The sequence below is a fragment of the Natrix helvetica genome (assembly GCF_964273705.1).
Source record: "Natrix helvetica genome assembly, chromosome: 2".
In the NCBI taxonomy this organism is placed as follows: Eukaryota; Metazoa; Chordata; class Lepidosauria; order Squamata; family Natricidae; genus Natrix; species Natrix helvetica.
Genome location: NC_138552.1, coordinates 175,754,510 through 175,769,795, shown reverse-complemented (window position 1 = coordinate 175,769,795; position 15,286 = coordinate 175,754,510).

Genomic DNA, 15,286 nt, shown 5'->3' with positions numbered 1-15,286 from the left:
AGCTTTAGTCTCATCACTCCCGCAGAGAACTTGTGTCTTACCGAGACTGAAACGAAAAAAAAACCCCAGTACTTCTGAGCAGGACGCCTCACTAAATTTCCTTCACTAAAAAAAAAAACCAGCTATGCTTGATGCCCACCTAATTTTGGCTTGACCAACAGCGCCGCTGCTTATAACCAATTTCGTTTTGTTTACCTTCGTATAATCCTTTATCAGACCAAGCAATTCACAAAATTGGAAGGAATCTTGGAAGTGTTTTTTTTAAAGATTTTTTTGATTTTTGGATAAACACAAACAGACAAAACACACAAAAAACCCAAAACACAAAACCATTACTATCATCATACTGTAGGAAGTTATCACCCAACCCTCTCCCAGAAAAATGAAATATCCTAGGAAATATTGAAAAGACAGAATATTTCTCTGGATGTGAAAAGGAAGAAACACATTTTAAAAGACAGAATAGCTTCCTGCAGCTTCCTGCCCATCCCTCTTTGTCAATGAGCCATTAAAGCATGAGCTAGTCCACTACATAATAAAGAGTTCTCCCCTTCAGCTCCAGAGTTAAGGCATGATAATATTGGCCTTTTTTACCCAACTCCCCACATGGCAACTGAGAACTCAACCAAACCTGGATTCAAAACGCAGCTTAGAGAGTTGCCCCTGCATGGCCCCATGGCAGTCTGACAATCAATCAGAATACAAAATCAAGATCAAAGGCCAGAGAGGGTATAAAACCAGGGACTCAGCATCTCAGCCTTCCTTCTCTTCTCTTCTCTTCTCCACCAACATTGAAGCATGTGATCACCTTTTCTGTTCAGGACTCAAGCCATGTGGTCCTGTCCACCATTAAAACCATCTTTCCAAGCAGCCTCCATGTCTCCCGTGTCTTTTTCCCCACTTGGAGCCGAACCCAGAAGGACATTTCTTCCAACAATACCTCAACCTTCATTTGACTATAATTGTTTTTACGTCCTTTTATATAAAATATTTCAGATTTAAAGCAAAACCACATAATGGCATTCCGTTAGCTCTTCCCAATATCATCCAGTAACATTACATCTTTATAACATGTTCTAAATAAAAGTTGGTTATATTTAATAACAGAGTTTCTAAACCTCCTTTCGTAGTCACCATTTGCAATTTATATCAAATTTCCTCTTATCAAACCAATACATATATATGCATTATTATCATTATCAATCAATTATTTAATTGTATCCATTATCACTTCAGTTTATACATAAGGCTCTAAATTTAACTAAATTTGACTTAATTTTTATTATAAGCTTTCATTACATCAATCTGTGTCTTTCCAGTAATAGTGCAGTCTTATGTCTCTTGCCATTTGTGGCATTAGTATTCTGGTTATTTCCTTAGTAAGTTTTGTATGAACTTCTCTTCGCAACTTATTGCTTATTGCATATCTTGTATAAGCTCGAAACCCTCCATCTGCTTCTTCAATCAGCTTATCTTTAGTTATCACCAGTGCTTCTGACAAAATTTCTCTCCTTAGTTCCATCAATTCTTCTCTCTTTTCTTCTTTTATACTTTGAAATCTGGGGTAGAGCTCCAGTCCATCTATCTCCCCTTTCCATATTCCACTCTTTCCATTTTCAACCATGCGCAATTCACTGTATCAAAAATTTTCTTGTCTCTTTGTTTATTTTTTCCTTCAGTTTTTAGAACTCTAACCTCCACTTTCTTCATTTGATGAACATCCTCAATTTATGAAAACAATATATATATATGTATGTATGTATGTATGTATGTATGTATGTATGTATGTATTCGTAGTTTTTCATGGGTACAGGTATGCAAGTCTTGGCGTATTCAGGTCTTTTCCCGTGTAAGATTGAGACTATCTTGGTGACGGGTTTTTTTTTTTGAACAAAATTTTATTGGTTTTTTAAAAAATAAAAAGGAAAGGGGTGGTGGAATGGGTTACAAATTTTGGCAGTTACAATATGTAGGAGGTGTCCCCGCCCCCCGTACTCATAGTATTCATTTAAACATAAAATTCAGTACTAAATAACAAAAATTTGTCAGCATGTAAATTCAGATAATAATTTCAATCAATTTATATCAAACCGATTTTCTTATTCATTTTTGTGATCTGAGTTTTCTTGGTATTGCCCCTTCTCCCCCCGGCAGCAGGGCTCCGGACCCTCCCGTGTCTTGTAAATCTGGTGTCGAATCATCAGGTTTATCTAGGAGTACTTTGTTTTTTTCCATAAAAGCCTGAGCCTCTATGGTGGTGTTAATTCTGACTCTTGTGTTCTCCCAGAATATTAACATGCCTTCAGGCATCAACCATCTGAACCACACCCCCTTCTGGTATAGCTTCTTCGCTAATTGAGAATAATTTTTTCTTTTCTCTCTCACTTTCTTGGGGATCTGTTTCAAGATGGTTATTTCTCTATCTTGATATTTCAACGCTTGCCCCCTTTGTGCACTCAGAATCTCATCTCTTGTAGTCTTTCTAAGAAATTTAATATGTACCTCCCTGGGTACGTTATGTGTTCTAGCATATGCTGAGTTTACTCTATAAACCAGATCCAGTTCCCACCCCATCTGTTGTTTTTCTTTTTGAATGTATTCAGCCAGGATGTTTGTCATGATGTCCCTTAAATCTTCATCATCTGCTTCAACTACATTTTGGAACCTAAGGAAAAAGGACATTCTTTCAAATTCTGTTTTCATTTGGTGGATCTCAATCTCTTGGTTCCCCTTCTGCACCCCTTTCACCTCCCCCCTCATCTCAGCCATCCCTCCCTCCAAAAAATCCAGTCTCTGTGTGTTTTTACTCGTCTGGTCTTGGTTCTCTTTAAGCTGCTCTTTCATCTCCTTTAATTGACTTTTTATGTCCTCCTGTCCCTTTAAGATTTGTTGAAACATCTGTTGAAAATCCATCTCTGCAGGTTTGGGTTGCATCAGGGAGGTTAAAGTCTGTTGTCCACTTGGACTGGATACTGTAGATGTTGGGGTGGAGACAGCAAAGCCTGGCTTCCCCAGGGGTGGTCTTTTAGGTGGCATTATGTTGAGCAGTAAAAGTTCAAAGTCAATACAGAGAGGAAGTTAAGAAGGGAAACCGCCAAGAGAGATCAGGAGGCTAGGAGTCCAGGCAGAGGGGAAATTGTTCTAATTACTTCTGGCAGTAGAGTAATAAAATCCTTTGTTCCAAGGGAATCCAATTGAACAAGAGATTTGTCTGAGTGTCACGGAGACAAAGACAGGAAGCCTGAAGTTCTATGGGTGGAGTCAATTTTCAATGTTTATAAAGACAACGGAAGTGTGCCATCTTGCCCTGCCAGCTTCGGAGTTAAGAGGCATAACAGAAAGTTTTCAAAGTTTCCAAAGTTTTCAGATCATCACCTCAGTTATAAAGTTAAAATCCAAAATCCGCCTTCGTTATGAGCGTTAAATCATTAGTTGGCTCTCTCCCTTCCTCCTCCTCTAGGGCCGAGAGCAAAAAAGTTTATAGCCGCCTGTCCGAGGGGGGGGGGAAATCCCCCTCCCTCCAGTCACGCTTCTCCAGCCAAGTTGAAAGCGATTTTAAAAGCAGCTGGCAGTTTTTTTTTCTTTCCTTTCAAACAAACAAGGGAACGGGGGGAAGTTTCCACCTCACCACACAGCAACCGCGTCCTTCAAATAGCACGTTCTTCCAGCTGCCTCCTCACGAAGACTCTGCAGCGCCTCCCCATCATGCCTCCCGGTGCCTAGGGCGATGCGGGCCCCCCCGGCTGCTGCCGACTCAGGGGATCCCCCGCTACGCCGCCCCTTCGGCAGGAGCCTCTATGGGGCGTCCTGTGCCCCCCAAGCGGTGGGGGGCCCATCAGAAGAGCGCGGGGCGAGCAGAGCCTGTCCGTCGCGATCAGCAGCCGGAACCAGAAGTCCTATCTTGGTGACGTTTTGACGAGGTCCCACTCGCCATCTTCAGGCTGGTGCCTTCGGCTTTGTGCTTGTGCGAGCAAAGCGTAATCGGAGCTACCGTCTTTCTATAAATATTGGTGGGGGTGTGTGGAGTGCTGGCTTTGTTGCTGTAAGAGGGTTGGTTGGCTGTGTTGTTACATCTTGATTAGTTAATGGAGTTGATGTATGCAGATTGTTTTGTAACAGGCTGTTTCGTAACATCCTGTGTGGCTGAGGTACTAACGGTGTGCCCATTAATCTTTTGTGTTGTAACGACCTGAGTAATGGGCTGTGTGATGACATCCTGAGCTCTAGTGTAGTGATATCCTGAGTCCTGTGCTGCAACATCCTGGGAGGTTGGCTGCATTGTAACCTCCTGAGTTCTGTGATATAATGTCCTGAGCAGATGGCTGTGATGTAACATCCCGGGCTTTGGTTTGGCTCTGAGTTTGCAGTCTGGCCATGTGTTCATTATGTGTGTCAGTTTGCTTTGTGTGGGGTTCAGAGGGGGGTGCAGCAGTTGGTGATGCCGCCATGGTTTGGCTTCTGGATGGTGGTTGCATTTCGTCTATGGGATGGGTTTGGGTTTGAGTCTGGTAAGGGTGACTGGTGGCGTCCTGTGTTGCAGTGGCGTAGCGTGGGGGGTGCAGGGGGGGCCGGCCGCACCGGGCGCAACATCTGAGAGGGGCGCGCTCGCACTCGTGGGAGCGCTCGTCTGCCTACACCTGCGGCTCGTAGCTCTCACGGTACTGCCCGCTCCTCCGCCGCCGGTTCGGCAGGAGGAAGGCGGGGTGTCCAGCAGTCTGAAAACAGGGCGGGGACAGCGCCTTAAAGACACCGCCAGCACCTCCCTACGCCAGACATTTGCCCCTTGTCGGTCCTTCGTGGCCGCTCTTGGCCTTCCCCCCTTTCCCCCCCCCGACGGACCTCCTGCGCCTTTAAGGCGATTGCAGAGCTGCTACTTTTGGGGCCAACTTAGATCTGTTGGGGGGGGGGGTTGGGCTGAAATCCGCTCGGTAGAGCTTTGCCCTCCCGTTCACGCAGCTCTTCGAAGAATAAAAGTCGTGCCAGGGTGAAACATGTCGGTCCCGGCTAACCTTTTTCTCTGATACTAACATAATTTGGGTTCCGCTAAATGTTTGTGTGGGACTTCAAAAGTCTCTTACATCCCTCAAGTAATCTGGAAGAAACCAAAGCGGGCGAACATATTTATGCAGCTGTGTAAAACAGGTGGTGGTTTGCTTACTTGTGGCTTGTAAATCAAGATGTGCATTTAAGTCACACGTTATGTGTGAGCAGAGACAGGTCGGGCTTAGCGAAATAATTAGGAGTAAGCTAACTATGGATTTACCTGAGGGGGGGGGGTTGAAATCTGTTTCCATGAAAAGCCATAGTTGGCTTAGCTGTGGTTTGTTGACTAAATTGCATTCATACAAATTCATGCCTAATTAAAGAATAAGACGTGTGCAATCTGTGGATTCAGGAGTAAAGTAGTATGATTCTAATAAAAGAGAAATATTTGTACCTCAGGGTTGATATGAGGGGTCCTTGGTGCTCCCTGAAGTTGCTTGCGTTTCATTACCCAAGCTAGGTAACATCAGTGCTAGTGACGCCACACTCCTTACTAGCACTGATGATGTTATCTAGTTTGGGTAATGAAACCTCTGCAAGAAAACAAGCAAGCTCAAAGAGCACCAAAGACCCCTCATAATATGATTCTTCTGCAAGCAGGCGTGTTTGACCAATCTTGGCAATCCAGTTTCTGTTCTTGGGAATTTAAATCAATAGTAAGCAAAATAAAGTGTTTGGACATTAGGATGGTCTTGTGAAAGTCTCTGTGTTTGGGAGTACATAAAACACAGCTGCCATTGAGTAATATAATCCTAAAGTTGCAGACACAATAACTGGAGCATATTAAATTCCCTTGCATTTATTTCTGCTGTTATTTTCCGAATCTGTCTAAATCCTTCTTAGTGTGATGCTCTAAATTGTACACAATAATTCAGCATGCGATTTGGCCAACACAGAATGAAAGGGAACACTTCCTTCCTGTGATTTGAAAAGTATACAAATTGTGCTTGCCTTTTTTGCAGCCACATTGCAACATTCACTCATATATTGTATGCAATTATTTTATCTTTTCAAAATGCTTGCATAAGTTCTATTACCAAGACATCACCATGTCCTCCATCCTATACCTGTAGATTTGATTTATGATTTCTAAGGGAAGAAATGTGCATTTGATTCTGTTAAATATCATTACGTTATCTTCAGGAAGAAAGTATTCAAGCAAGGAATATAATTATGTAATTATACAAAATACTAGATAATTGCAATAGAAAATACCTAACTTTGATGACTAAAAAGCAGAGGCTGACATCTTAATTAGATGCAATACTCTTAAATAATAAATTCTTCCTAGCCAAGTGCAAGGTAGAATGTAGGAAATGACTAAAGAGATTCAAATTAAGCACTCTCTGTTAATTGTGACTGTATACAGAACTCCCTCAAAGGTCATTATGAAAATATTAACAAATATCTATACCTAGTGAGACAGACTGAAGTCCTTGACTTACAACAGTTCATTTAGTGACTGTTTGATGTTACAACATCACTTTAAAAAGTGACTTATGACCATTTTTCACACTTATGACAGTTGCAATATCCTCACGGTCACATGATCAAAATTCAGATGCTTGGCAACTGTCTCGTGTTTATGACTTGCAGTATTGTGGGATCATGGGATCCCCTTTTACGACCTTCTGACAAGCAAAGTCAATGTGGAATCCAGATTCACTTAACAACTGTGCTGCTACAGTGATTCACTTAACAATTGTGGCAAGAAACTGGCCGCAATTTCTTAACATAGGACAAAACTCACTTAACAAATGTCTCACTTAGCAACATAAATTTTGGGCTCAATTGTGGTTGTAAGTCAAGGACTATCTGTAATACTTATAAAAGGTAAAGGTTATGTCTGATTCTAGGGGCCAGTGCTCATCTCCCTTTCTTAGCCGAGCGAGCCATCATTGTCCAAAGATGCTTCTGTGGCAGTGGCGTAGCGTGGGGGGTGCAGGGGGGGCGGCCGCATTGAAAGGGGGCACGCTGGTCATTCTGCATTGAAAGGGGGCACGCTGGTCTCTCTGCATTGAAAGGGGGCATGCTGGTCTCTCTGCATTGAAAGGGGGCATGCTGGTCATTCCACATTGAAAGGGGGCACGCTGGACACTTAGCAGGGCATAGGCAGGATCACTAAACTCAATAAAGTGTTTGAAAATAAACTTGTATTTAGATGCATTTTACTTTAATTACATCAGTATTTTCATAACAAACAATACATGTGCTTAGGGGGTAAGGGTTTCTTTAACTAATCTAGTGCTAAAATCCACGGGTTAGGGGGCGCAAATTACTTGCCTTGCCCTGGGTGCTGACAACCCACGCTACGCCACTGCTGTGTTGTTCTGGGTCTGGTGTCAGTTTTTGTGGCTGGGACTTGTTTGTTGACAAGGGCTAGTTTCCAGATGTCTGGTAGGCGGGAGGTATTGTCACGTTTATTCATGTTGTGGGGGTGTTTCTCTATTTCGATGGCTTCCATAATTATTCTCTTGTTGAAGTTTTTAGTTTTGGAGATTAATTTGGTTCCTTCAGAATCAATTTCATGTCATGTTGCTTTAGAGTGCTGGAAAAGGGAGGAAGTTTTTTCTTCTTTTCTGACTGCGTTCTTATGTTCTGCGATGCGTGTATTTATTCTCGTATTAGTTTGTCCAATGTATGTGGCTGGGCAGATTTTACATGGTATTTCATAGACTCATATTTCAACAAAGCCAGCACTCCACACACCCACACCAATATTTATAGAAAGACGGCAGCTCCAATCACGCTTTGCTTGCATAAGCACTAAGCCGAAGGCACCAGCCTGAAAATGGCGAGTGGGGCCTCGTCAAAACATTGCCAAGATACTCTCAATCTTACACAGGAAAAGACCCAAACACGCCAAGACCTGCATGTATGTATGTATGTATGTATGTATGTATGTATGTATGTATGTATGTATGTATGTATCACTGCAGTATTATACATAAGGAACCAGAGAAGGAAATACATTACGTTTTAATCAAATAAACTGCACTGTGGAGTGTTTTGTGCTCTCTAAGCTTGGTTGCTTTCTTGCAACTTCATCAGTACATGTTTATAGCAACTTTTCTTTCTTGCACTCTCTTTCCCAGGCTGTGAATAAATTAGCAAAAATTATAAACCATAAGAATTCAGTTGAGCCAATCACTGATACAGATGTCGGAAGAAAATAAAAGAATAGGAAATTGCATAGTGAGTCAAAAACTGAACATGAAAAAGGCACTGATAACTAAATATGAGGAAAAGATTAATAAAATTAAGCTGTAAGTATCTTACATGATGGTACTCATCATGGAAAAAGAGACTGTGTATATGAATGTTTCATGTATTCACAAACTTGGTTGACATTACAATTCTTCAGCTTAATTTATCTTGTATTCTTGAAAACCATTAAAGATCTCTCCCCAATTTAATATTCCTTCAGTAGCAGGACACCAGTGTCCATGAAGCAAGGAATGATGAGAAGTTTAGTGTTGACACATCTGAGGAGGCACAGCCTAACCTCTTTCTAGTTTCCTATTTTTACTATACTACACAAGTGATCTAAAATAGAAGATACTTAAATTATCTTTATTTTTTTTCAATTCCCATGGTACTTAGTTTTTGGTGGTTTGAATTAAGAGATTACTGTAGAACAACCACCATAAGCAAGATTTTATAAGACATTAAAAATTAATTTTGATTGTGCTTTTACAGAAAATAGCAAAAGATAGCCAGAATCAAATCAAACTACAAATGATTTTGGAGAGTGGTTTGGTAGAGCTTTGCTCCCAGATCCAATCAATACCTGTTTAGTGAAAAAAAAATGAATGAAGTTTTCCCTGTTAGGATTTGTCCTTCTGTTTTTGGAAAGAAATAGACATGTTTCAATTGCTGGCTTATTACTTTAGGAAGTTACAATTGTGAATGTTATCTCTTCATCTTCTGTCACTAGAATTTTAATCCTTTAGCAGCAAGCTATCTTTGAATACATCAAAAATAGATTATAATTCTTATACAACTCCAGTTCTTTTGTATTGTTCTATTGCAAAATAAACAACTGTAAAGATAGGTTAATACAGTTTTAATAAAATGTCACTTTCTTAATGTGATATAGCATTAAAACAATGAAATATCTGTCTAATACTGTTTAAAAATATTTAACAGCTTTACTAAAAACAACTCGGAAAAGAAATTTGATTGTGTAAAAAAGTAAATAATATAGTTGCCAAGACACCACTTTGTGATTGTAAACAGCAAGTAACACCACTAGGTGCTATTCAAAAACAAAAGAAGCAATTCATTGTTTTTGCTATTGTGCTGCATTTGGGAAATGATGGGTCTGGCTATTACTAAGAGCCCCTTTATGAAGGAGATGAGTGGTTAAGAAGTTTGATAAATAAGGTAATAGCAAAAGAAGCTCAGTGAGATATGCCTACACAGTCATAGAAAGATGCTCTTTATCTTTGTTCATTAGCTGTCTTTTGCTTGGGTAAATTTTCTATGGAGAGTGTTAGGTGTTTTCAAAAGCTGTGCAGCAAAAAAGAGTGCATAGCAGCCCTTTGTATCCAGATGTTTTGGATTTTAATATGTCCCAGCGAAGAGGTCAGTGCTAAGGTAATATGCCAATTGCCCAAAAGATCTGCAAGTACCAAGTTGTTTATTCTCCTCTCATTTTTTCTTCTATTTGTATAGTGTACCATTTTATTATATAATAAGAATTGTGGCCTTTGAATTATGGTGCTGGAGAAGACAAGGCGATCAAACCAGTTAGTCCTAGAGGAGATCAACCCTGACTGCTCTTTAGAAGACCAGATCCTGAAGGTGAACCTCAAATTCTTTGGCCCCTAGTGAGAAGAAAGGACTCACTGGAGAAGAGCCTAATGCTGGGAACTATTGAGGGCAAAAGAAGAAGGGGACGTCAGAGAATGAGATGTCTGGATGGAGTCACTGAAGCAGTCGGTGTGAGCTTAAACGGACTCCGGGGGATGGCGGAGGACAGGAAGGCCTGGAGGAACGTTGTCCATGGGGTTGCAATGGGTCGGACATGACTTCGTGACTAACATCAACAATCACCATGTTATGTTTTTGCTTTCTGTACTGGGTATGTTTCATATAGTATTTTTTTTCTATAGAAGGTATTGATCGTTGCTTTTTTAGAGTGGCACAGAAATATGTTTAATGAACAAGTAGGGACAAACATATTTTGTTTACCAGTTAAGATGAAATATCTTTTGGAGGAGGAGAAGCCATAGTCACATGTTTTGACTATGTATCCAGCAGGAAGCTACTTGGACCTTATTAAAACAACACTTTTATACTTTTATTCTGTAAAAAAGGTATACAAAATTTGGTAATACATATCAAATCAATTTTGAACGCAACTTAAACTGACATTTGTATTGTTTAACAATATATACGGTAGGTATCAGAAACTAGAAGATACCATGTTATTGAAATGAACAAAATAAGGAAAAATTCCACTCATATATGGTACTGGAAACAGATAATGTATTTTGATATATTTTTGTTTCATTCTGAATATGGTCAATTTTTGTGATTCTGAACACTGTAAACAAATTTCATCCTTTAATAAATTTGTTTGAATGTTAAGTTGATAAACAATAATGCATAAAGAACACTGTATATTTGCCCTTTATTTAAGATTTCCAGTAATCTTGGCATTATGTTTTTTATAAGTCAAAATGTATATAATATTTGCTGTATTAAAACAATTAGTCTAAAATTGTGTGAACCCCTAATATTTCTTTGCAATTTTAAAAAAGTCACTGATTTCAGCATGAGTAGGGCTTCATCAGCATATGATCAAATTTGCATGAACACAGAAGGAGTTTTCCTTTCCTGTTATGGGAATTGGGGGAAAATCCATTATACTGACAGATATATTGTAAGCGGATGAAACCATACTTTCAGAAAGATTTGCATAAAAGCACAGTTGAAATTCTTATTTAAAGTTCAAAATGATATCTACTCAGTTAAAAGGGAAAATGTCCGGAAATGCTGCTAGTGTTAGGGTTCTAAATACCATGCAGAATTAAATCATTGTCCAAGCCAAAAACATCTTTAAAGGTCCAATTTATTCTACAGGCAATTTAGCACCTCTATGGAATTCCAACTCTGATTTGCATCCTGTAATTCCACCCAGTTGAAAGTTCATGATCTATCCCCACACCCACAAATCCATCACATGTTCCAATCATCCACTTCCACGCTGGCATGTACACCCATCTTCTTCCGGCCAGGTGTCGAGGTGCGGAGACAAAAGACGACCTTGAGCTTCTAAAAAAATCCATAACAATACATTCCACAATCCTACTCCTTTCTATTCCCTCCTCCCAACTACTACACTATTGAAACAGCATAGGAAATTATAAGAAAGTGTGGCAGGCCAAAGATCCTAAAAAGAACATAACTACAGGCCTGACAGCTAGATTAAAGATTTATTTTTGAGTGTACCTTGGTTATCTTACATTTTTATTACATATCCGCATTGCTGCTTCTACAGCGAACTCTTCTATGTTTGAGATAATCACTAGAAGAGCAAATTCGCTCTCACTATCCTGGCTTTAAAAACATATTTTTGAGTTGTTAAGGTAAAAATAGAGCAAGTTAGCATTTTTGCAACAGGCTTTGCAATATATGTTTCTCAATAATGATAACTATGACTGAGCTTACTGGAGTGGAGATGAGTGGACACCTACAGGAACAGGACACGGATGATCTGGGATCATTTGCCGTGAATCCAGGAGGTAGATGAGGCAAGTATTTTCACTGATGGAAAAACACCACCCATAAGCTTTGCCAAGCCATAGAACTAAAAAGAAAAAAAAACTTCCAAGAAAGCAGCAGCAGAGAGGAAAAACACAACACATGGAACTTCTCTATGGCAGTTTTCATTCTGTTTCTACTCGCAATCCTTCACACACTAACACAAAGCTGACTTGATTACCTTCATTTCTATCAATTCCATTGGCTTCAGCCAAGAACAGGCAGGGAGTAATAAACAAACAAATGATCTTCAACTGATGAGGGTTTTTTTTAATGGAAAAAGAAAAAAATCCTCTTATGGACTAGTCTTTTAAATAAATTTGCCTCTTCTGTTTTATCAACACTTTAAAAATACTTTCATATGGAAAAAAATGGGTAACATGAGCAACTCCGCAGTATTTCTTACATTTTATTGTACTGCCGCCTTTCCATTTTTTGGTTCTCTTTACATAGAATTATTTGACTTGCATTGATGTCATAGTGGAATTTGTTAATTAGGAATGTCATGGCTTTTTCCTTTACAGTGAGGCTATGTAGGCAACCTAGGGGTACTTTCCTTGAAGATTTTCAAATAAAAGAATTAAGTTCAGTATTTTAGACAGTTTGCACAGTTTCACATACATTAAACATTGCTGATTTCCCATGTGATGTTTAAAGTATTTAAGGCATCTATGAATATTCTTCACCATTGTCATTAACATATATTTTTTAAAAGGCTTGACTAACAGTCTCTTGTAGAATTCACAGCAGTTTAGAGATCTGGTTGATTGTTACCCTACATTCCTATCAATGTTTATTCAGAATTCTCACTGAATTTAGTATATGCTGCACTACACTTGGACAACATGATTAGAATAAAGGTGTATTCATCTCACATTCTGCAATCATTTCTAAAGTAGCAATTTATATAGTCATCTAGTCATCACTGGGGCAATTGATCTCCTCTAAGGACAGGCTGTTGGAAGGAATAGGTGATGCTATAAAATATAAATGACCACCTTTCTGACTGTTGCATCTCTTAAAGAGATAAAAGGCCTAAGAAAGGGTATTTTACAAAACAACCATTCTGCTTCTTTTCCTTTACAATTGCCAAATAAAGTTTTTGGCTTCTGAGAAACCAAAAGAATGAACACTTCTAGTTAATTGCCCATTATATAATTTTTGTTGCAGAGACTGAACCCTTCCAATATGAAAAATTACGTTTTATAGTCCTTTACTGCCACCTTATGTGATTTCTTGCCACTGCACATCAAACCAAAGGTTACAATACCACAATTTCCCCATCCTAATGAATAGCTTCAGCATAGAATAGATGGTTGCAGTGACAGAGAAAAGTACAGTATATATATCATATAGAAGATGGAACTACCATACAACTTTTCTCAATCCTATGGCAAAATGCCATTGCATCTGTTCCTCTCTTCTCCATGTCTGTTAGAAATGCAGGAACATTGCCCGCTTTCATATAATATCCTAGGTCTAGGACATAGTTTTACAATAAAAATTGTTTAAGTATCACATCCACCACCCAGCATCAGGGCTGTCAGAGAATGTTCCATAATCCTGGGAAATGGTGCAAGGGCTAGATTTTTCCCTTCCTGAATAATTATTTAAAATAAACTCTGAACACTGAGACCTAATGTTCCATATTGGGGATCTTCTGGTAACCCTAACCTGTAAGGAGAGCAGAGAATGCTGTTCTAGGCCTCCAGTTGCTCCTGGTAAAAATCATTGTGGAACTGAGAATATGATGTGTTGGTGTGGGGGGTGGGTGGGTGGGGTGGAATGGATAAACTGGCTGACATGGACTAGCGATTGTTGAATTCTGAAGCAGAAGCAAAGCAAAGAGCCAGATTACCTAGCTGTTTGGTATGTTTGTCCTTTTGATATTGGATGGGGTTCTTTCTTACAGAATAAGAATTAGAGTTGATAAAGATATGAGGAAGATCAGAGGAAATTGATTTTTTGGGTGGCATTGGGGGAGAAAAGAATGTTATGGTAATGGGGTGGTGAGAATCTGGTGGGAGATAAGGGGCAGGTCACTCTAGCAGAAGATATGAACTTCTATGAGCTTATGGACTTCCATTTATTTATTAAATTTATATAGCCACATAGCTCAAACATACCTATAAAGGTATGAACTTCTATGAAGCTGGCTTTTTATACCAATTCTGTACTGCAACCCTTTGGACTGTATCCCATTATCTAGTCATTGGTAACTTTGTCACTCTGGCCTCCAACTACTACCTAAAATAAGGTGCCTCTTCTCCAAAACCTTATTCTGGATGGGAGAATTGCTGCACAACTCAGCTGAGGTTGGAAGGAAAAACTGAAGATGGCTTGGATTGGATGGCGTCTGGATAATTGTTGTTTCTAAATTTTATGAGGTACGTCACCCAGAGTCATTGATGAAAAGGGCAGCTATAAAAATCAAATAAATAATTGTCATCCCTTCTGTAACAAGATCAATGTCACAAAGAAAAGGTTAGAGAGTCGCTGATCGTATTTGTGGATGATCTCTGGCAAATGGGATGCATGGTATTGTAATGGTTCTTCCTCCTTCCTCTGGGATTAGTTTCAGTCAATATTGGTGTAGGGGACTGGTTGACCTTAGGTTTGTGTAGTCGTACAGGACTTTACTATCTCCTGTCTCCTATTTAACATCTACATGAGGCTGCTGTGTAAAATATTCCAATGTATGGGATCAGATTTCCTAATAAGCTGACTACCGTATATTCAGCTGTGTGTATCTCCAGCCCTGGGTGACCAAGTGATGCCATTCAGGATTTTTCTTAGTGTCTGGGGGACATGGGTACCTAATTGGAAAGAAATAAGCTTAATCTCAGCCCTAATGGTTATAAATTTGAAAGCCTACCAGATCTAGCAATACCCATCAATGATTATGGATGAAGTTGGATTATTGCAAATGGAAGTAGTGATTAAACGTATGAGTCCTCCTAGACTTGCAGCCTCTGCTTGAAGAGTAGATAGCAGCCATGGCTAGCAGGACCTTCCTTTGCAGTAATATATCTTATATGTCAACTACACCCATTTTGAATTGCAAGCTCCTATTTACTTTACTCATCATGTTTTGATCACTTTTCACCTGGATTATTGCAACATGAACTATACATAGCAGCCCTTAAAAATTGCTCAGAAGCTACATCTGGTTCAGAATGCAGTAGCGGGGAAGCTTTGTATGCATCTCAGTATGCTCAAGTAACTACTATATGAGCTTCATTGGTTCCCAGTAGGTTTCTGGAAGTAATTCAAGATGCTGATTGTCATTTTCAAAGCCATTTATGGCACTGGGATGGGTTGTTTGTTAGATATCTTGTCTTCAGTTATTTATGTCCATCCCACAAGATCTGGGCATGCTCTGGATCCTTTCAATTAAATGGTGCCAACTGATGGGATCTAGGAAGCATGCCTTTTGTGTTGTTGTTGTTGTTGTTGTTGTTGTTGTTGTTGT